This window comes from Myotis myotis, unplaced genomic scaffold (assembly GCF_014108235.1).
Source record: "Myotis myotis isolate mMyoMyo1 unplaced genomic scaffold, mMyoMyo1.p scaffold_m19_p_4, whole genome shotgun sequence".
Classification (NCBI taxonomy): Eukaryota; Metazoa; Chordata; class Mammalia; order Chiroptera; family Vespertilionidae; genus Myotis; species Myotis myotis.
The window spans coordinates 46,407,938-46,430,242 of record NW_023416346.1 but is presented as its reverse complement, the minus strand read 5'-3'; the positions used below and the strand labels follow the sequence as shown (position 1 = coordinate 46,430,242).

General features: G+C 40.0%; 1 protein-coding gene across 1 annotated transcript in view; it reads left to right on the top strand.

Annotated features, from left to right (window-relative positions):
- The first annotated feature begins 15,318 nt into the window (after positions 1-15,318).
- The window catches only part of HTR2C (5-hydroxytryptamine receptor 2C), a 329,198-nt gene continuing 322,211 nt past the window's right edge, over positions 15,319-22,305 (top strand). Inside the window, exon 1 of the mRNA XM_036306109.1 lies at positions 15,319-15,860. The gene's annotated coding sequence lies outside the window, so the exon portion shown is untranslated. The remainder of the gene's footprint in view (positions 15,861-22,305) is intronic.

The window sequence follows — 22,305 nt, the reverse complement described above, 5'->3', positions numbered from 1 at the left end:
ACTTGAATATAAGACCTGAAGCCATAAAAATCCTGGGGGTGGGGGAGAGAAACACACAGAGGGATAAGTTCCTTCACATAGGTCTTAGCAATGATGTTTTTGAATTTGACAACAAAAGCAAAGACAACAATAGCAAAAACAAACAAGTGAGTCTAAAAAGCTTCTGTATAGCAAAAGAAACCATGAACAAATGAAATGACAATCTATTGAATGGGAGAAAATATTTGTGAACCACATATACAATAGCAGGTCAATATCCATAATATATAAGGAACTCACTCAATAACAACCCCCCCCCACACACACACACAACAAATTACCCAATATTTTTAAAAGGCTAAGGACCTGAGTAGATATTTTTCCAAAGAAGACATGCAAATAGCCAACAGGTACATGAAACGGTGCTCAGTATCATTAATCATCAGGGAGATGCAAATCAAAACCACAATGAGCTATCACCTCATACCTGTTAAGATATATGTCATAATAATAAAGACAAGAGATAACAAATGCTGGGAAGGAGTTGGAACAAAGGGAGAGGCTGATAAAAGAATACAAACTTTCAGTTTTAAGATTAATAGGTCTGAGAATCCCATGTATAATATTATGGGTATAGTTGATAACACTATATTGTATAATTGAAATTTGGTAAATTTTCTCACCACAAAAAAGTAAATATATGAGGTAATATATACATATATCAAATCATGTTGTACATTTTAAATTATTACAATTTTATTTGTCAATTATGCCTCAATAAAGTTGAAAAAATAAAATAAAGATAATGAAAAGTTTAGTTCTGAAGTAAAGAATTTCTCATCTGCATAGAATTAAGTAAACCTTAATTCTCTATTTGTCTTCAAGCATTCTAAAATGTTTTCAACTAAGAATTTTTGACAAGTTCTTCCAGGAAAGTTTACTGCTCAGCTTGCTAGAGACAGGCTAATGTTCATGAATCATATCTAAAACGAGAGCCAAAAACTACCTTGATTTACAGCTTTACTTCTAGAATTCTTTCTTCAATTGGGCTAATTGGTTCTTCAAGTTGACCACTGACACCAGGGTAAATAAACATCAACATGAAACTTGAAGAACGCTGTGGAACTATATGAATCCCAGAGTACATGAAGTTTAGCCCCCTCCAACTCTTGAACATATTTCACTTGACTGATAATATTAATAAACATATTAAACCTCAACTATGTGCTAGATCTAGCCAGACACTGAAGATACAAAAGTGACCAATGTACTGGCTGTCACTATGCCCCATGCAATTCAGTCTAGTGAGAAAGACAGACAGGTGATAATTGCGGTATGATACAGTATGTGCTACAATAGAGGTAGTTACCAAGGGGCCATGTAAGCATAAATAAAGGAGGAATGTGGACAGTTTGTTACAATAGAGATGATATTTGAAAATGCTTAGATGGACAGGCAAAGAAGAAAGTTCCAGACAAAAGGAATATGATGCAAGCAAGCAGAACACTTGAAAGAACATGATTTGTTCCTACAGGGTGTGTGAATTTTCAATGGAGAAATAGTGGGAGATAAGACAAGAGATATAGTCAAGGGTTATACCAACAAGGAAATTTTTAAAAAATCATAATTAGGATTTTTAACCTTATCCTATACATGTAAATAGGAGCCACTGCCAGATTTTAAGCAGCAAAGAGTCATAAAGAAATTCAAACATTTGAAAGGTCACTTTAGAAGCAACTTGAAGAGGTGAGACTTGAAGAAGTAAGAAGTGCTTGGAAAATGATGCATTAATAGCCTAGGTGAAATTCAACATGTTGCTGAAGTAAAGCAATGGCATTGGAGAAGAAGGGGAAAGGATGGATTTGATAGATTTCTGAGTGTTAACACAAGAAATCATTCAAACCTGTAAAGAATTTTTGTGAGTTTATTTGAGCCAAACTGTTGACAATTGCTGGGAAGCAAAATCTCAATGTATAGGAATAATGCTCTGGAGAATGGCAGTTTTTCACCTGTTTTATACATTACAATCAAAAGAGGAGACAGAAGTGGGTTACATGAAATCCATTAGTGACAGACTAGAGAGGCGGGAGAAAGCAAAGCAGGAAGACCTCTGGGACTGGATAAAAAGTAAAATGATAGACACATACATCTTTTATGTAGGTGGGTAGAGGGTAATTAACAGTCAACAATTAACATGATGATAATAACAATGAGGGAATTTATGTTCTCTGATCTGGAGCCCTGGTGCATTGGTTGTGCCCTAAGGGGTCCCAAAACAGGAAAGTTACAGTTACCCAGACATCCACAGGTATGTTATCTTAGATGAAAAAAGACAATAGGTTCAGTAAAGATCGAAGTTGATCTTTGTCAGAGAAGATACTGGCCTAGGACATGATCACCCACTATAAACTGCTTTTTAATTAAAGGCTTTAATTTCAGACCATCCTTTGTGGTTACTTTAGGTCTCGTGAGTTTGCAAAGCCGCCATGCAGGCCTTCCCTGAATTAGTCAGGTTAGCATGTGGCCCCTTTTCACCCACATGAGCTAGGGTTTATAAAACAGTTAAAAAGTTGGGATGAGCTGTTTCCAAATTATCAGCAGAGGAGTGGATAAAAAAGCTGTGGTACATTTACACAATGGAATAAATACTATGGGGTAGTAAAAACAAAGGAACTCTTACCATTTTCAACAGCACGGATAAACCTGGAGAGTATTATGCTAAGTGAAAAAGCCATCAGAGAAAGACAAGTATCACATGATTTCACTCATATGTAGAATCTAATGAACAAAATAAACTGATAAACAAAATAGATCCAGAGACATAGAAGCAAGGAACAGACTGAGGAATTTCAGAGGGAAGGTGAGGGTGGGTGGGGAGAGATTAACTGGGGAATTTATATGCATGTGTGTATAGCCCTAGACCAGTAATGGAGAACCTATGACACGCGTGTCAGAGGTGACACACGAACTCATTTTTTTGGTTGATTTTTCTTTGTTAAATGGCATTTAAGTATGTAAAATAAATATCAAAAATATAAATCTTTGTTTTACTATGGTTGCAAATATCAAAAAAATTCTATATGTGACATGGCACCAGAGTTAAGTTAGGGTTTTTCAAAATGCTGACACGCCGAGGTCAAAAGGTTCGCCATATTGCCCTAGACATAGGCAATAGTGTGGTGAAAGCCTGGGAGGTGTGGGTGCAGGGTAAAGGGGTTCAACGGGAAAAAAAGGGAACAATAAAGATAAATTTTTAAAAAATGCGGATGAGGATAAAGAAAAGGATGATGAGATGATGTCAGGTATGACTCATCTCTCTCTTAGACTATTGGGTTGATGGAAAAAACTTCAATTCAAGATAACAACTGATTTAAGAATATTATAAATAATTTCAGTTTTGAAAGACCTTTTTAGGTTTTGAGGCCCTTGTAAGGTAAGTATTTTGGTGAAACTGTCCAGTAGGAAGTTGGGATTATAGATCTGGAATTGAACATTCCTTCCTCAAAATGCCTTCTTTTTTGAAAAAAATATTTTTGTTAATTTCAGAGAGGAAGGGAGAGGGAGAGGGAGATAGAAACATCAATAATGAGAGAGAATCATTGATCGGCTGCCTCCTGCTGAGCCTGTCACCCAGGAATGTGAACTGACTGGGAATTGAACTGTGACCTCCTGGTTCATAGGCTGATGCTTAATCACTGAGCCACGCAGGCCAGGCCCGAGTCACTTCTTAATTACCTGGTGTTGGTGTAGTCAAATAGCTGTATAGGTTAATGCATTTGCTGTCCTGAATACATTTCCTACTTCTGATGATGACATACTGCAATTAAACAAGATATTTATTATAATAAAATGTGCATAGAATTATAGGGCTGAAAGAAACTTCAGAAATTATTATACTTTTATATTTGTTTTGAATTTAAACTGTACCTACATCATTCCCAGAAACACCACTGACTTCTTTAAAATCTCTGACATAAATGACTAACAACTCCCTTGATAACATCTTCTAGTATCTCACTAAGCTGATGGAAGGATTTTGCTAACATTAGTCTATATCCTTCATACTGCAAGTGTAGTTACAGTACTTCTTTCTGGCCTTATTCTTAGTGGAAATGGAAAACAGCTGTTTAATGCTAATGGAAAAATTAGCAATTTAAAACTTGTTGAATACACACTTTATAATACATTTTTATTGATTTCAGAGAGGGAGAGAGAGACAGGAACATCAATGATGAGAGAGAATCATTGATCAGCCACCACCTGCATGCCTCATACTGGGGATTGAGCCCACAACCCAGGCATGTGCCCTGACCAGGAATCGAACTGTGACCTCCTGGTTTATAGGTTGACGCTCAACCACTGAGCCACGCTGGCCTAGCTGAATACAAACTTTAGATTTTAACTGAATTATGAGTTTGGCAATATGTATGAATTTAAAGCATGACGATATAAACTAGATTCATCACAATATTTTTCCAAATGCATGGAAGTGTGATAAATCAATGCTCAGAATTCTCAACATCAAAGGCTCAAAGCACTGTCTTTGAAATGATGTTCTATAAATACTAAAATGATTAAATATTTTAGATAAATGATATGAAAGTATTTTTAATCCACACAGATCTCAAATGAAACGGGCAATTCTAAAGAATAAAAATAAATCACTATTTGCATCCCTAGTTTCAATATCAGCCATCCATAATCTTTGGAATCGCTAATATTGTATCCAACTATAAAATTTATTTGTGCTAGAAGTTTGTCTCTTAAATGAAATGTTAATATATTATAATCAGTTTTATGTAATCCCAAAGGGTAGTTTGAAGTCCTAAAAGTTGTCTTTATTTGTGCTTGTTCATCCTCATACCCACGGATTGCAGGGATAGGTAAGTAAGGGAAATAGAAATGAAAGAGAAAAATGATTTTTTGACTTAAAAATAATTCCTTTCCTATTGTTAGCTCTGACTAATGAGTGTGAGTAAAAATATTTCCCATCTTCTGAATCTGTCTAGTGGTGATTTTCCTAAGAAAATATATAGATATCTGGCTATTGTTAGCTAAAGTTGGCCACTTCTAACCTGTTGCCTACTTAAACTCCTACTTAAAGTGGGAATGTTCTGGGAAACATAAATCTTATGGGTGACCTATTTGGAAGGTAATAGTTTTTTTTTTTTTTTTTTTTTTTTAATATATTTTATTGATTTTTCACAGAAAGGAAGGGAGAGAGATAGAAAGTTAGAAACATCGATCAGCTGCCTCCTGCACATCTCCCACTGGGGATGTGCCTGCAACCCAGGTACATGCCCTTGACCGGAATCGAACCTGGGACCTTTCAGTCCGCAGGCCGACGCTCTATCCACTGAGCCAAACCGGTTTCGGCTGGAAGGTAATAGTTTTTTTTTTTAACTTATTTTTTCCATCACCATTTATCCCCTCTATGCTATCTTCCCCTTCCAGCCACCCCCTTCCCCACCCGCCATCGCCTTTATAGAGGTGTACTGTAAATAAGCTGAACTACAGTGCAGATGGTGAATAAAAGGAAAATGTTTTCTTTTAAAATGCCCCATGAACCAAAAAGCCACATGTAAATCAAATGCATACACCAGCAATATAAGAAAGTGTAGGATGAACTTACCTGCTATATGAACTTATTATCTCTGAAGTGTAGGGGAGAAAGGAAGAGAGGGGTCATAAACAAAACCAGAAAAGCCCACCAAAGAAACACATGACCATGGCAACTAGTCCTAAACCTTTACGTGATTCCACATGTCTATGATTCACCAAACAACCTCTATCAAGTCCATTGCTTTAAAAGTGTCTAAGAACCCCTATCCTGGAATAAGATAGGCCTGGATTTATAATCCTGGTTCTACAATGTAATTCCTAGTCAAGTCACAAACTCTACTCTTTGGTTTCTTCATCCATGAAAGGAGGATAGGACCTATCTTACAGGGCCATGTGGTGTCTAAATGTTATAATGCATGCAAAATGCCTGGCTAAATTGTTATAATTATTAGTATGGCTTCATTGCTATGTTATCAATCACACTGCCCCTAATTAGCTTTTGCTGTTCAATTAGTACTACTCTTTCTAATATTACATTATGATTGTATTTTTCTTGAGTACACTGGCCACACATCAGCCCATACACAAATACCTAATATAATGTTTTAGCAACACACCTATATGTATCTGCCAGTATTCTTTCCTGTAGAGAATGCTTGTGTGTGTAAACTAAGAAAAAGACTTCTGAATTCTACATCACACTTACAAGTGAACTACCACAGCTCACAGTACCTACTAATATGAAAAGAGTAATAATGAACTGCATCTTTGAACTCCTTTTTAAACTGCACTACAAATCTGTGATACTTTTAGACTGACAGTTTATGTCTACTGAGTCTATTCAGTTTATCAAACTGGCATTGACAAAATTAGCTCAGTATCATTTCAGTGGAAACAGAGATGACAAATCATAAGTGGGACAGGATGTGAACTATTGATTAAAGCAACAAACACCACATACTATATTTCATAAAGCATTAGGGCTATTGAGTGCTCCAAATTCCTATTCATCACTCAATTCATCTTGTATTTCAATGCACTAAAGAACAAGTCCTAAAATAATTTAATATTCTTAAATATTATACTAAATTTTTATGTCCTAGAAATCCAAACCATCTCTCCAGATGTAATAGACTAGTCTATAATTTAACAAAGATGACGTTGCTAATTATAGCCCTATGTTTTAAGGTGACCATCAGTATAACAAAGAAAAAACAATTACTAAAATAAGCTACTATCTTTATGAAAGCTTTGAAAATTCATGTCACCTATAAGTTGCATTTTAAAATTTAGAAACCTCTGGCAAATCTTTCCCCTGGCTTTGCTCTGCTAGCAGTGTAAGCATTCATTACTCTCCACCAAAAGATCACCGCATGAAGGATTTTTGCTATAATTTCCCTTCTAGTGACAGGAAGACGCACAGAATAAAATAATGTCACTTCAAAAATCAAAAGGTCAGAAAATAAATTTTAACTCTAGGACTCTCGTTACATAACAATGGGCATCTAAGCATTGCTTTGGCTTCCAAATAAAATCTACTTTGAAAGAATGAAGGATTTCTATACTTGTCTATAAGCAAAAAGTATATAAAATTTTGGTTATAAAATATTTTTATTCCTCCCCTGAGGATTGATTTTTTAGAGAGAGGTGCAGAGAGAGACAAATAGAGAGAGAGAGAGAGAGAGAGAGAGAGAGAGAGAGAGAGAGAGAGAGATTAGTTGTCTCCTGCATGTGGCCCGATAGGGGCCACGGATGGAACCTGCAATGTAGACAGATGCCCTGACCAGGAATGCAACCCATGACCTATTCGTGTACAGGACACTGTTTCTACCAACTGAGTCACACTGTCCAGTAAGAAAATATTTGATTTTAAGACTTCTTATTTAGTCTTAAAAGACAGGACATTTGCTATCACTTGCTTTCAAAGCACCATCTTGAGCGATTTGTGTGATTGTAGCCTTTGAAATGTGCAGAGACTTAGTCTTCAAATTTGTTGGTGAGGAGAAAAGAAAATCCTCATTTCGCTGGTATAATGTTATAATCTGTGGCAGAGACTGCTTTATATTTGCCAGTGCAGCCTGATTGAGACATTTTATTCAATGAACATAGTTAATAGATTATTCATAATAGGATAGGAAGGGAAATGTCTTTCAGTCTGCTCTATTGCCATTAATCAATCAGATGTTGATAAACTGACAAATGAAGATTTTTTTGAGAAGGAGGGGTCACTTGGATTGAGGCATGATGCAGGTCTTAAGTCTATGGAAATATGTCATGATGAGAAGAGAGAGAAGCAGAGTCTGATAAACAGAAGAAAGCTCTCATTATCTAATTATTAAAGCAAATTGGTGCTCATTACTCAACTAAGTAATTCTTGTTGGCCAGCTTCCCAATAATGATAATGGAAACCATGATAAGACTGGTGGTGGTGGCAGTAGTGGTGTTAGTGGTAGTATAGTTTTAACATCTGGTTTGGTTCTGCTAGGCTCAATCTGGTGTCTTCCATATATATTATTTTTAGGAGATGGCAGATATTAAGGATTTGCCAAAACCCCTATGGTGAGTTTGATATCACAGATAAATTAGAACATGGGATATTGATTTTATAAACCATGTTGTCCAAGTGGATTAGTTAAACTCATTTGATTATGTTGTTTATTGGAGAAGGTATGGATATTGAGCAAAGCAAAAGTAACATAGCTGTGTGGATTCTGTTGTGAAATTTATTATTGCTTAAAATGTTATGTTTGAAATTTTTCTGTTAGATAACATCTACAGTAAAATGTAGACCTCATTATTTATATTCTTATCAAATGAATATACACAAAGAGGAAAATTTTATCTTTTTCAAAAATACTGAAAGTTTTCAATGAAGGATTTTAGGGGAGGGTAAGTGCCATATTTCAAACATTTGTGATAAGTACATTTCTTTTATCTTTGTTATCCCATCTGCAAAGCAAACTATTAATAATACTCAAAAGAGGCTTATAAACCCAAGTTTCCCCCCCTCATTTGAGTCACAAATTCTAGTTTAAAGAGCTCTTTCCTACTTACCACCTTTGAGATGTATGCTTTGCTCCCATGTGTATTAGTTATGCTATGTGTCTATTTAATGTACAATGTGTTCATTGTAGCCTCAAGAAAATCAAGAAACAACAACTAAATGAACTAAACTTAACTTTACCTCATACTGAACAAGTGGCCTCACTTGCAAGGCCACTGTATGTGATAAAATTATTGACTTCAAGAAAATATCTTTGAATTTTAATTTAAGTTCTACCTTTAAAGAATCTAGCAACACTGAACTAATAATGAATATAATAACTCTTGGGACAAGAATACAAGAATAGAGCCAACTAAATACAAGCAAGTCCCTTGGTGATACACTGCATGATAAAGTACATATTTTCCAAACTCCTTAACTCTAGATTCTGAGCTCGAATTGAGCATGGTCTATAACTTACACTTCCCATTTATCATGTCTTGATGAACTATATCACAAATTCTGACATAAAACAATAGTATAATCAGAATTTAGTTCAAAGATTTTTTGGTATGGTAGTTAGCCTGAAATGCTTGCTAATTTGTACAGTTCCATAAAAATGATGAGTAGGGGAATCAAAGAAACTGCCCAAAACATTTCTAGGTGTCCTTCAATTTGTTCTCCATGCTGATTCTTGCTGAACATTTTCTTTGTGCAAATCTCAAGAGCTTTAGGTAAAAATGTTACTGAAGTCCATGCTCACCTATTATGTAAGTTAGTCAAAAACACATTTTCCATTAGTTTAAAGCTAACACTTAATTTGTGTTCATTAAATGCCCATAGTAACATGTAATTTAATTTACATATTTTAATCACACCCTGGTATTTTAAACATTTGATCAGTTTTATATAGTATTGTAGGCCTATAAAGACTTACAGGTTGAGGGTTCAATCCCTAGTTGGGGCATCTATGGGAGGCACAATCGATCTATGTTTCTCTCTCACATCAATGTTTCTCTCTCTCTCTCTCTCTCTCTCTCTCTCTCTCTCTCTCTTTCTCTCTCTCTCTTCCTCTCTCTCAAATCAATAAACATATATCCTCAGGTAAGGATTAAAAAAAGAATTCCAATATCCCAACATAATACTGCTGTGTTCATGATAATAAGCTTTCCAGAGCTTATTTTCCACGGAAGTCAGTAGGTAGCAAGTGCACCAGGCTCAACAAAAGTGTCTTGTAGAGTTACTAAGAAGTTATTTCTTTCCTATACCAGTGCATAACTTTCTCAGTCTTCGTTTTTCAGAAGTTCAATATTCTTATTCATCCTCTAATAAGATGGAGACAGAATTTATGAATTGTAAGGTTTAGGATTGGAAAGAACTTTAAATATCATTCATTAGCTACTTGTCTCCCCTTTGTAACATTTCCACTAAGTGATTAACCTCTATAGAGTTGAACATCCCAGTATTAGGGAACTGGATACCTTCATAAACAGCTCATTCAACCTTTAGCCAGTTCTGGATGCTATAAAACCCTCTTGTAGAGCCAAAATCCGCAGGCTCCACCATTAATTCCAGTTTTATTCTCTTGTGCTCGTAGTCTCCTTCAGTTCACAAATATTTACTGAATGCCTAGTTTGTGTCAGACACTGTGTCAGGCACTGAGAAAACGAATACAAATAATATATGCATGCTGATTGAATCACTTTTTCATAAGAAAGACCATAAAATATTTAAAGTCAGCTAACAGGTATCCCAAAGTATTATCTTCCAGATGATATGAAACCATAGGTCATCATAGAACATGATTCAAGCCCCCTACTGACTTGAGCATTCTTATGGATGAACTCTACTCAATTACTTTATTCTCTTTTTTAAAATATATTTTTATTGATTTTTTACAGAAAGGAGGGGAGAGGGATAGTTAGAAACATTGATGAGAGAGAAACATCTGTCAGCTGCCTCCTGCACACCTCCTACTGGGGATGTGCCAGCAACCAAGGTACAAAGCCTTGAACTGAATTGAACCTGGGACCCTTCAGTCCACAGGCCAACTCTCTATCCACTGAGCCAAACCAGTTAGGGCTACTTTATTCTTAAAAGATGTTGCTGGAAGCCTAATTATAGCCTGATCCTTTCTATGAAAGTTGAAAAAGCCCAAGATAAAATTAAGTTTCCTGGTAATTATGTCACACTAAGGACTTGTTGATCCTGAAGCCAACAAAAATCCACCAAACTTTTTCTGTGACTGAAATTTGTAGAGAAGTTTGGTACCCAATGTTCAGTATCTCACAAGTATTCCTATTAAGTTTCACCCTGGTCAGTTCAAACTGTCATGATCTTTTCGTACGATGGGTCAATTTGGTAAAATACCTCCTATATTTATTTCAGGCAGTTGAGTAATTCAGGTTTTACCAGTCCTAACCTTCTTGACTTTTCATTCTAACCTCTTTTGTGCCAACAATTACAAGTTATCATTGTTGTTTACGTTCTTTATGCCCAGTATTAGGATAGAGGAGAACATAGGAGATGAAGAAAAGTATATGACTAAATCCTTGCCCTTGAAATACTTATAATTTGGTTGATGAGGAAGTTCTTCCAAAAAAAGAAAAGAAGAAATTAGATAGCAATGCACGATAGTGAACCTCATTTAAAATAATGTAATGAGATTGACTTACAGACCAGGAAAACTAAGCCCATTACTCTGGAGATGACTCTCAAAGAAGCAAATGTTTTGTGTCATGGTATAAGCCCTAATTATTACAGGAATGTGGAGTAGAGGTCTAAGTGGTCTGAAAGAGTAGACAAAGGAGGTAGCAAGTCTTTAGCTAGAAATGAAAGAAAAATCACTGTTGCTCTGATCTTTCAATCTAGTTTAATGTAAACAAAAGGTCCTAATTGCCACCTTTCTCATCAGATGCTGGAAGGATGAAATGCATGCCCATAACATAAGATGCATTCATCATAGCATAAATGTGCTCCATGACAACACGTGTTTCTCTAAGGTAGCTTCTAGCACTTTCTCCTCCTTGGTGAGACGGCTAGATTCCATGTTCTTCCCTACTCAACCCCCCCCCCCCCCACACACACACACACACTTAAATAAATACTTGATTACTAGAAACCACAACTGTGAGAATGAATGTCAGGTACAATTAAATTAACCCAATAACATTTGTTTTAACAAAAACTAAGCACATATTTTAAACTTTGATTTACCTTTTTACTGAGAAGTGGCACAGAATATGTCCATGGGACCTTTCAAGTCATCCCAAAAGGTTTTCAGTTTCTTTTTCATCCAATTGATCAAGGTTACAAAGAAACAAAGTTGGTTATTGTTTTTTGCTAAAACAGGGATCTTTCCAAAAAGAAGTTACACTCAGAGAAAGACTGGCATGATCAGAGACTGCCCCCTGCCTTCCTACACAGCACATAGAGTTCAACTGTTTTGTTTTTCATTAAGAATAGTCCTACTAACTTTGAAAAGACTTCGTGTATAATAAACCATCTATATCTAAGATGCCCCCCTCCAATGCAATGCCTTCAGAATTGTAAGAGAGAAATTTGCTTTATAAAATACTATAAAAGTTATCATTTGGTATGTCATGTCTCAATGAGGAACATTATAGATATGATCCTGAGTTTTTCCGGTTAAGCAAAAATATGAAATGATGAAAATATCACTTGATATTTACAAAAAGAAAACAACCTCCAGTTATCAGGGTCTGTTTTAAAACTAAAAAAAGAAAAAGAAAAAGAAAAAAAAGCATGGAATGATTATCAAAATTCCTTGCATTTATGTCTTGTGGTAAACAAGGGGAGGAAAAAAACTGCCCGTAGAATTTTGGTGTGGCTTCTGCCTTGGAGTATTTTTACTAGAACCCGGTAACTCATTTTTAAATCAATCTATAATCTTTTAGTGTTTTTTTAAAAACAGGGCTCTCTGAGAATTAAACTTTTCCACTCTACCCCTATTATTTATAAGAAAGTTCCCAAAGTCTTAAATGATGAGGAACTTTTTCCTACTTAGCAATCTTTTGAAACTTCCTTCCGTAATTTTTAAATCTATAGTTTTGGGAAGGTACTATTTGAGGTAGGGGGAAAGCCCCCTGGTGTGAAAGTGGCAAGGGGGTATCTACATTCTTAGAAAACGCGGCGAGTTTCTGGACCCGGAGCTGCCAGGGGCGCGGGGGATTTGCACCAAACCCAAGGATTCCACAGTAAATGACTCCTCTTCCCAGGTGCAACCTCCATAGACCTGAGGAAGGGCAGGAAAAGGCGTGAAAACCTTGGGCTGACTCCTGGGGACACATTAAGCAGGGGGTGCCAGCAAAACCTCCCTGGCGACTACCGAGCGAGCCAGCATGTACTTATTTTGAGTTTGCTAGCATGATCTAAAAAGTGCGCCCTAAATGTCTACCCTACACGCTATGCCTCAGGCTAGTGTTGCCAGAACTTCCAAAGCCCGTCGGGTCCTGCAGTGCTGGGGCAAGCCGCCTCCTAGGGAACCCCAAACGGCCGTATGCGCCGCCAGAGCCGGGAAAGCGGAGCCCGCGCTCCTGGCCGAACCTGGAGCCCCAAACCCCGCGGAGTCCCGGGCTCCGGCTCAGCGGTCCGGGTTCCCGGGTTCCCGGCCGCTGGGCGAGCGCCGCTCGAAGGCGCCCTTGCCTGCCCGTGTCTCCCCGAATTCGGAACCCGGGGCGCGCTGCAGCCCGCCGCTCAGCTTTTCTCTCTGCAGCTCAGGGAACCTTCCCCATCCCCGAGCGGGCTTCACCCCGGTTCCTCTGGGCACTTTTGCCTTTCTTTGGGAGAAGGGGAGGACAGCCTCAAAAGCGAAATATGTAGCCGTAACAGTAATAATTCTCACTGTAATGATTCTTATCACTTTTATTGTCATCGCATCACCCTCTCCTCATTGTGGTTAGTATGGTCAGTAGCTCCAAGCCGGTTCCCGGGGAGCCCGTGAGAGTGCAAAGGTCCCCGGCTTCTGAGGCTGCTACCTCAGGCTCCGGGCTCCGCAGAGTCCATTTTGCCTTCGCGAACACATCCCAGGGATTTCTATTTACATTTAAAAAAGCAAAGCCAATGTCTCAGCCGCCAACAAAAGAAATACAAGTCCCGCAAGTAAAACCAGGACGCAGTATCCCGCGCTCACGGAGAAAGGACATGGGGGATTTTTTTTTTTAAGTAGAGTGCTTAATTATTTAAAAAGAAGACGTACGTTTTCTCTCCGATGTTTATAAAGAACTGTTCTTTAACCGAGCATTTCTAAAGATGCGCGCCCTGTGCAGTCCGTGGATTTGGCAGCGCTGTCGCCGCCACCTGTGCAGCACCGCGCAGGAGCATTCAACAGATGCTTCCAGAAAACTGCGATGGGCTTTTGCGTTGCGAAACAGAACTCGGGTCTGGACAGTTAGGTTCGCTGCCGAATGTAATTTGAAAACCCGGCCAAGTGTCTGAGTTCAGTGGGGATGGAGGGAATTGGCCCTGGACATAGACCGAAAAGTTCCTTTCACACATCGAGAAATCGAGGCACAGAGAAAAGTGACATAGAAGAAGGAAGGACTCGATCCTTATTATCGCTCCTACTTCCTTCCCCATCCTTCGCTTTTCGGAGCTACTGACACAAATCCCCCCGGAGCGGTGCGCCCCCTTCCCCTCAGCGCTCCGTGGGGTTCGCTGCACGGTTCCCCGTAGCATCTTCCAGATAATGGTAGCTCTGCCTTCCGCTGCCAAGTGGCTCCATCTCCCCCCCAGCGACCTCGGGCTGACAGGGAGCCGGGGCTCTGGCGACAGCGCTGCGAAGCCCCCTCCCATTATATCTTAGGAGAAAACTGCTCGTCCACATTCTTGGTGGGAGCAGGAACCAAGACCAAACTATTAAGCTTGGTTTTGGTGCCTCGGAGGCGTCTTGGCCAAAGTGGTCCCAACTGCCCGTGTCTGCGCGGCAACCAGGACACCGCAGGCACCTGCCAGGCTCAGGGGAGTCCCTGGGAAGAGGTCCGCACGCCGGGTTGCAGCTCGGCATCCTGTACATTAGTTGCCAAAAGGGAACTTTTATGGTTTGCCCCTTACCCCTCTGCCTTGACCAGGCGCTGCAGTCCTCGCAGCGGCTGCCCAAACAACTGACTGTGGGCCCCGGGCTCTGTGCTAGAGAAATACAGGCAGCCCTGCCTCAGGGAGCCTAAGGAGCTGCCTTCGGGTGTCATTCTAGGCACTCAGCGGGGGTCCAGTGGGGTCCAGAAGGGAGCTAAATTGTGCCCTCTGGAGCCACGAAGTCCAAGGGCTTTCCTTACGGACTCCTCTGCATTTGGTGCTGGGGGCAAGGGTGGGATCGCGGGCCTTAGGACAGGGCCACGGCCTTTGCACACTAAATGCATTTGACCCCGTGGGTGTCTCAGTTGCTCTTCTTGGGGGTAAAAGGGACAGGAGACCCTCGGAGGGAGTTTTCAACCTCGGTGAAACTTCTAAGATTTGAGAAGTGTTTGTTGAACTGAGACGTTCAGAGGACTCCGTGTGTTGGGGGAGAGGTATTCTTTGAATCTTTAAGGGTGCATTCCTGAGACATCCCCCCACCACGACTGACCCCGGTTCCCCCCCAGTCTCCAGGCCTCGGGAATCACGTCAATCACGACAGCCACCGCCGCCACCGCGGGGTCTCGCGCCCCCTGCCAGCAGACTCGAGTTGCACTGAATGCGGGGTCAAAACAGGCCGGGGCCGGGGTAATTCTGAGCGCTGATTGGCCGCTCTTGGCTCCGCCCCTCATCCCGCTGTTGGCCCAAGAGCCCAGTGCGGCTTCACCGGCGCTGGGTAGGCGCTCTGGTGCTCGCCGAGGACGCTCCTGCCTCGGGTGCACTAGGCTTGCCTTTGGAGCAGCCACACGGAGCCTGCTCCATCGGCTTGCTTGCCCTTCACCTGCGATTGCATATGAACTTTCCTTACCTCTTCCTGAGACCGTTGTCGTTGGAGTCGTCGAGACGTCGTGGTGCTCGCGTGGTGGTCTTCGTCCGCTTAGAATAGTGTAGTTAGTTAGGGGCCATCGAAGAAGAAAGAAGAAGCGATTAGCGCAGAGATGCTGGAGGCGATCAGTTACTATGCCAGAATAAGATAGGAGCAAGAAGAGCCAAACCTACCCGGGCAGCACCGTCGCCCTGAGGAGGTTGACTCGCCGGCGCTTCCCATCGCGCCGAGCTCCCTCCGTCCCTTTGCCGAGGCGCGGGATTGCGGCGCGCAGCGCAGGGCTGCCGCGGGCTCCGCTGGGCGATTGCAGCCGAGCCCGTTTCTCGTCTAGCTGCCGCCGCGGCGACCGCTGCCTGGTCTTCCTCCCGGACGCTTGTGGTAAGTTGCCACCCCGGGCGGCATTGCTAGCCGTAACCTTGACGGTTTAGGCGGGGATGGTGGGGGGAGTGGTGGAGAGCGGAGACAGGTCCCGGCTGCTTGCAGCCGGCGGGACCGCACTGGCCAGGGCGGGAGGTGGTGGTGGGGGTTTGGGGAGTGGGGAGGGGGTGAGTAGGGCGGGACTCTGAGAGCACAGATGGCGGAGGGACGGGGGTCTCTGGGAGAAGAGAAGGGTTTAGGTTCCAGGGGAGGGGCATCAGAGTCTCCAAGGAGGTTGGGATTGGGGACTGGAGCTGAAGGCGCAGGGAAGAGGCGGGGATCTCGGAACCTGACTCCCGGAAAGCAGAGAGAGAAATGGAAGGGATCTAGGGGGTCTCAAGAAGTAAGCTAGGGAGAGGAAGATTGAATGTGGGTGTCTGAACTAAGGTTCGGGCTGCGGGTGGTGCACCTGAATTGGGGGGGGGGGGCGGGTACGGGCTACTGTTTTTAAGAAATCTTATCTCGGGCAAGTGGGAGGGGGAACAAGGCTTGAGACCGTGGAAGCAGAGGGGGGCGAAGGATCCTCTATTATTATTTTCATTGAAAAATGACCCTAATTTTCGGAGGGTCTCAGTGAACACCGGTAACTCCCGGGAGATAAACACTGCGGATCTGTGTCTTGGTTTAACAGCTGTTGGCTGAATTTGAACAACGCTGCTGACGGTCACGTAAGTTTAAGAGGAAAGTATAAGGGCACACAACGGACCTTTTGATTAGCCTACCTAAGTCACTTGGTGACCGTTTTATATTTTGAAAGGGATTCTTGCTGAGACTTCTCCAACGCTGCCTCTTATTTCCTGTTCCTTACTCAGTTTAACCCGACAGGCTTAACATCTTACCTCGGAATTGCTAAACATGAGAACAGGTTGCCATTCCTGACGCCACATAAAGTTCATCTTTGCAAAACGTGTCTATGTGTCTGTTTCTTTTCTGCGCCGTGCCCTTTCCTTCGCTTCCTGTAGGGTAATATGAGCCCCGAGGCAACAAATATTTTGTATTGTGTTCAAGACCCCTTTATCTTAAGCGACAGCTCTCCTCCACTCAAATGCAGCGGGCGAGATTTGGCACTTAGAGAATATCTAATTTGGTTGAGAATCACTGCCAGCATCACACAGCTTCTTTATTAATATTTAGCATCACAAGTGCCATGCAAGGAGGCCTCTGAGTACTGAGCTGCTAAGTACATATGCCCCTCACCACCTACCTTTCAGGCAGGTTACCCCAGGGAATCTCCCTCTAAAGAAACATAGCACTGAGCTAAAATGATTGGAGTTAGAGGAGACGCTGCACCATGAGTAACCCCTGAGCTCCCCAGTTTGCAGACATTTGTGGCGCGCCACACACACACACACACACACACACACACACACGCACACACACACACACAGTGATGCAAAAAGACATCTGGATTCCGGAATTTAAATTTTGATTAAGAAGTTTACATATCAGCCATTCTGACCATCGAACATATGAACATGGTAGAAACAAGGTTATTGTAGTTGACTACATATGCGTAGCCACAATGAAAAGGCTAACTGACAGCCCCACAGGAAAAAAAAAAGATTTCTACCTTGATCATTGCATTTCTTTTTCAGTATTTAATACTGAATATCACCCTTTTGGAAGAGTATAATTTATTTGCACTGATACCTTGATCTTTGGGAATCATCTACCCCCCCACCCAGGGTGGGAAGAATGGTATTTTTTTCTATATTTGGGGGAAGAAGGTTATATAATATTTAATTATTTTTTTCATTCCTTAAAGATGTTCTCCTGATCACCTGGAGGAGGAAATAAACTATGTGTTTTATCCACACTATTTCTTTTCTAATAGCTTTTATCATCTACAGCAACAAGCCCAACGCAAGTCCTGAAATTTGGAAGGTGGGTAAGGCTTGTGATTGCAATGTCAAGGTAGGATTTGGAGTGCTTAAGCCAACACTGGCAGTGTTTTTCTACCTGCGTAGAGAGAGTTTTTAACCCTTCCTATGCTTTCTTGAGGGGTCTAAAATTAGAGCTGCCATGGATGATGGTGATGACTTTTTCAGATAATAACATGACAGGCTTTGGTGCAGTATGAATTCATGGGAAGAGAGGTGAGAACTGACATTTTAGCAAACCTATTGAATGCTAGGCATGGAGCCAAGAGCTTTACATATATACATTATTTCACAGGGCCTTCAAAGCAAGCCTATGAAGAGGAAGATATTGTTGCTATTTTACTGATGCCATTGGAGTCTTTTTATTTTTCAAGGTATTCTTCTAGATTAAGGCAGTGCAATAAGAAATATTTCTTTGTGCTTTTAAGTCTACCTGAGATGAACATGTTTGTTTCTTTAGCAATGAAAGTAAAATCTAAAAAACTCAACATCTCTTACATAATGTTAGGTTAACCCACTAAGGGTTTAAGCAACATGGGCATCTCACCCACAGTGGTTTACAGATAGATTTCTCCTCTGGAAAATAAATTCTAAAATCCTGTTAGATTTGCAGGATTATCACTACTGTTTGGAATTTAAGTATTTAGGAATATTCCTGCATTTAGCTGGTAAATACCTAAATAATAACCTGAAGGCTGCATCAAACCTCAATTATTTTACTGTTCCATTTATTTCCTTCAAGTAAGAGTTATTTCCCTTCAACTAAGGGGATCACAAAAATTAAAACAAAATGTGAGGGAGAGATATCAGCAATCAACATTAAGTATTCTCAGGCCTGAGATTGAAGAAGGTGGCTGCTCTCTGATCCTGCTACCAAATAAAGCCACAAATTATAATGGCTCCAGAAGCTTTAGACTAATTGGCCAGTATCATTAAAGAACCTCTTACCACGTTACCTTTAGAGCCATGGAATATCTCACAAAACGAGAATGTACAGCATTTGTATTAAGATTATATTAATAGAGTATCTGGTAAAACTTAGTGTTGTTTAGCAGAAGAAATAGTAAACTATGTCCCACTAATGGCTTGGGCAGCGATGAGAAAACTGGGAAAACTTGACCATACTTTGGGGTTAATAACATTATACTATTGTACTAAAACAATACATTAATATGTTATATGTTAATACAATATATTACCCTCATTTGATTGTTGTAAAGCACACGAACATCAAGCATTTTAGAAACTTAAAATTAGTGCACAAAACTCTATTTATTATTTGTAGTAAGTATTCATTTGTCACTGTTTTAGGATATCTGTATTATTTCATCTACAACTTGTATACTATTGAATATCAAGAAAAAAAAGTCAATCACCAGCTTAATAAGTGTTACATCAATTGATCCCTCCATCACTGCCTTTCTTCAAAACATTTAAGGCGTCCTCATATACGAGAACATTCCTGCAAAGTAATCTCCATTTTAGACAAATAACATTAAAACCAACCGAGAGGTTAAGCTGCACTGTTAGTTAGCTGATCACTAGCAGATTTAATACTAGTGCTCACATACAGCAACTCTTTTGGCAGTCACTTCTGACATTTTAATGCACAAATGATATAGTGAAAACAGCATTTCAAATAAAAGGCACATGAGCTGGAATCTTAATTATGTTTTTCTCTCCCTATACCCAACATCTCTCCTTCATCTTGTCTATTCCTCCTTTCCTCCTTTCAGCTATGGTTAAGGCTGTGCCATGTAGAGTTTACTAAGATACTTGCTTATTGCATTTACATGTAGTTGACATTTAATAAAGTCAATCTTGTTAATTAGGGTTAACCTTACTCATAGATGACCACTTACATGGTCTAATTTCAGAAGCACTAGAAAGTCCTTTTGGCCCCCAAACTAGTAGCCTCTATGGTTTTTCACAGCACTTGAACTTCATTATTCAGGAATTTTCTCCTTTAATCTTAGTCACTGTCTTCTTTAAATATAAATATCCACTTAGAGGGGTAACATTTTTATCATTACCTATTAATAACTAAGTGGAACTTTGCTGACAGCGATAGGAAAGCCTTTAGAACTATATTGTCCAATACAATAGCCACCTGCCACATGTGGCTATCTAAATTTGAGTTTAAATTGATTGAAGTTGAATAAAACTATAAATGCAGCCCTCCAGTCTCACAGATCACATTTCAGCTACTCAACAGCCACATGTGACTAGTGACTACCTATTGGGCAATGCAGATCTAGTCCATCTCCATCACTGCAGACAGTTCTGTTAGACAGCAATATATTAGAGAGTAGGGACCCTCAGCTTTTTCACTGAACACTATCTTCATCCCCTTGCCTTTACCACAACCTGGATTTCTCCTACTAGTATTACTCCTACAGAAGCTTTTCTACTTCCTCACAGAACTATCAAGTGGAGGAAAAAACAATTCTTATCTTTTATCTCTCCCCACTTCATTAGTTTTATTGCTCCTCCATATGTAAGGGCTTAAAGTTATTGTTGAAACTCTCCTAGTTCCTTTTTTTTAACTTCCAACACCCTAGAATATGTCTCATCTACTCTTATTTAAACAATCCTTGATTGAAGCTTACACCACTTCAACCTCTCTTTCTTGTCTCTGCTGCTTACATTTTCATTAAAGTTTTTGGCACATGGCTCTTCCTGTCCACTTTTAATCTTGCCATTCTCTGGAGACTTCAATATCTATGAAGATTGCCAAATAACAGTCTAGCCTCATCATTTCTTGACCTCTTTTTTCCATTGTCCTCAGCTTGAGGCCCATGAGCACACATAAAATGCATCCATTTCTAAAATCTGAAGTTCAGAAACACCCCTCAGATTATGACATTTGGTACCTCCTCCCCTTTGCTTTCCTTGAACCTGCAATATACTAGAAAGTAAGTACCCTCATCAAGATTACCTGGGCCCTTCCAGAAGCTGTTAGTTATAATGTCCTCTCTTAGCTTCACTTTACTTTCTTCCTAGTGTGACATTTATGTCAGTCATATCAATGTTTCTCATTATCACCCAATGCACATTCCTCATTGCCCTTCCACAGCCATCTTTTACCTCCACTATTTTGGGTTAATCTATACCATTTTCCATTCTGATGGCTAAGCATTAATGAGAAAAGTAACAAAAGTACACACTTATGGTCTCCAATCTCAGCTGGGCCCTATACTGCTCAGCAGTCCTTTTACATGCAAGTTTTACATGTTAACTCCCTCTCCTATATTCCTAGATACATGTTCCACACTTTTACCACTCTTCTCAACTTCTCAGTTCCACTCCTATATCCCCTCATTTCAGCAGTCTCACTTTCACACTGTACAGGAAAAATAGAAGCTAAAAAGGCATGTAAGGAAGATGTCATCTTTACTAGCTTATCTCTCCTTTGCCTCTAGACTTTTATTACTCCTATTCCACTTCTTTTGCTTCACCTCAGAAAAAAGTACCCCTCCTCTTCTCTAAAGTTAACTGTAACTGTATGCTGGATCCTATTTCCTTCAATATCCTGAAGCTCTCATCCACAATATATTTTTCTCTTTCGGCAGTGTCTTAATGGTTTCTTTTTGGTTCCTTGCCATCCACGTAGAAACTTCTTTCCTATTTCTTATTCAGGAAAATGGGTCCTTTGTGACAAGCTACAGTTATTAATACATTTTAAGTTAGTTATTAAAATGAGCACACTTTTCTTCTCACCCATTTTTCATTAAATGTTCTCATAAACCCATTCTCCATTCCATCTCAACCACAGTTCTCTCGGCACATGAAAAAACAGATGGACAGCCATGGCCATTTCATCTTTCCTAAATTCTTAAATATTTTTCACATTATTGAAGTCCAGGTGATTATAACAACAAGATATCCTCTGGTGGACAATGAAGGGAGCAGATTTCCAATAAAAAGAGTACACAGTAGAGAAAGGAGAACATAGAGAGTTAGTGCAAGGCATCTTGGTGCAGCCTGAACAAGGTGGTTAGCTGAGTGTGGAAGAGTGAAGGTAAGTAGGGGATGTAGGCTTTCAAGGACAATGAAGCCGCTTTATTGGGAGTGAGGAAGGGAGGCAGAGCATTCAGAATTGAATCAGCATTATAATGCAAGATATGGTAGTAGGCTCAATATAAAAATTTAAAAAAAGAAAATTAAACTATTGAAACCACAGACATCAACTAATGTGTAGAGAAGAATAGCAATGAACAAATTGACTAGAGTTCTCTTTATATTTTTAAAGTCATTAGTAAGTGCCTATGAGTAAATGTTACATTATTCTCAAATCTTTCTGTGAGTATATTTTAAACTAACACATCTCTCATTTTATCTCACCAATACAAACTTACTCAATACTTTCAGGTACACCTTTTTATAATCAAGGCAGGAAGACTTGTCCAAGTTAGCAAGTAGTTATTCTTCATAAAAGAAGTATAAACCATAATAATAGCCATTTTTACTAAAAATTACTATGTACTATTTTCTAAGAGATTTACATGTCCTTACTTATATAAGCC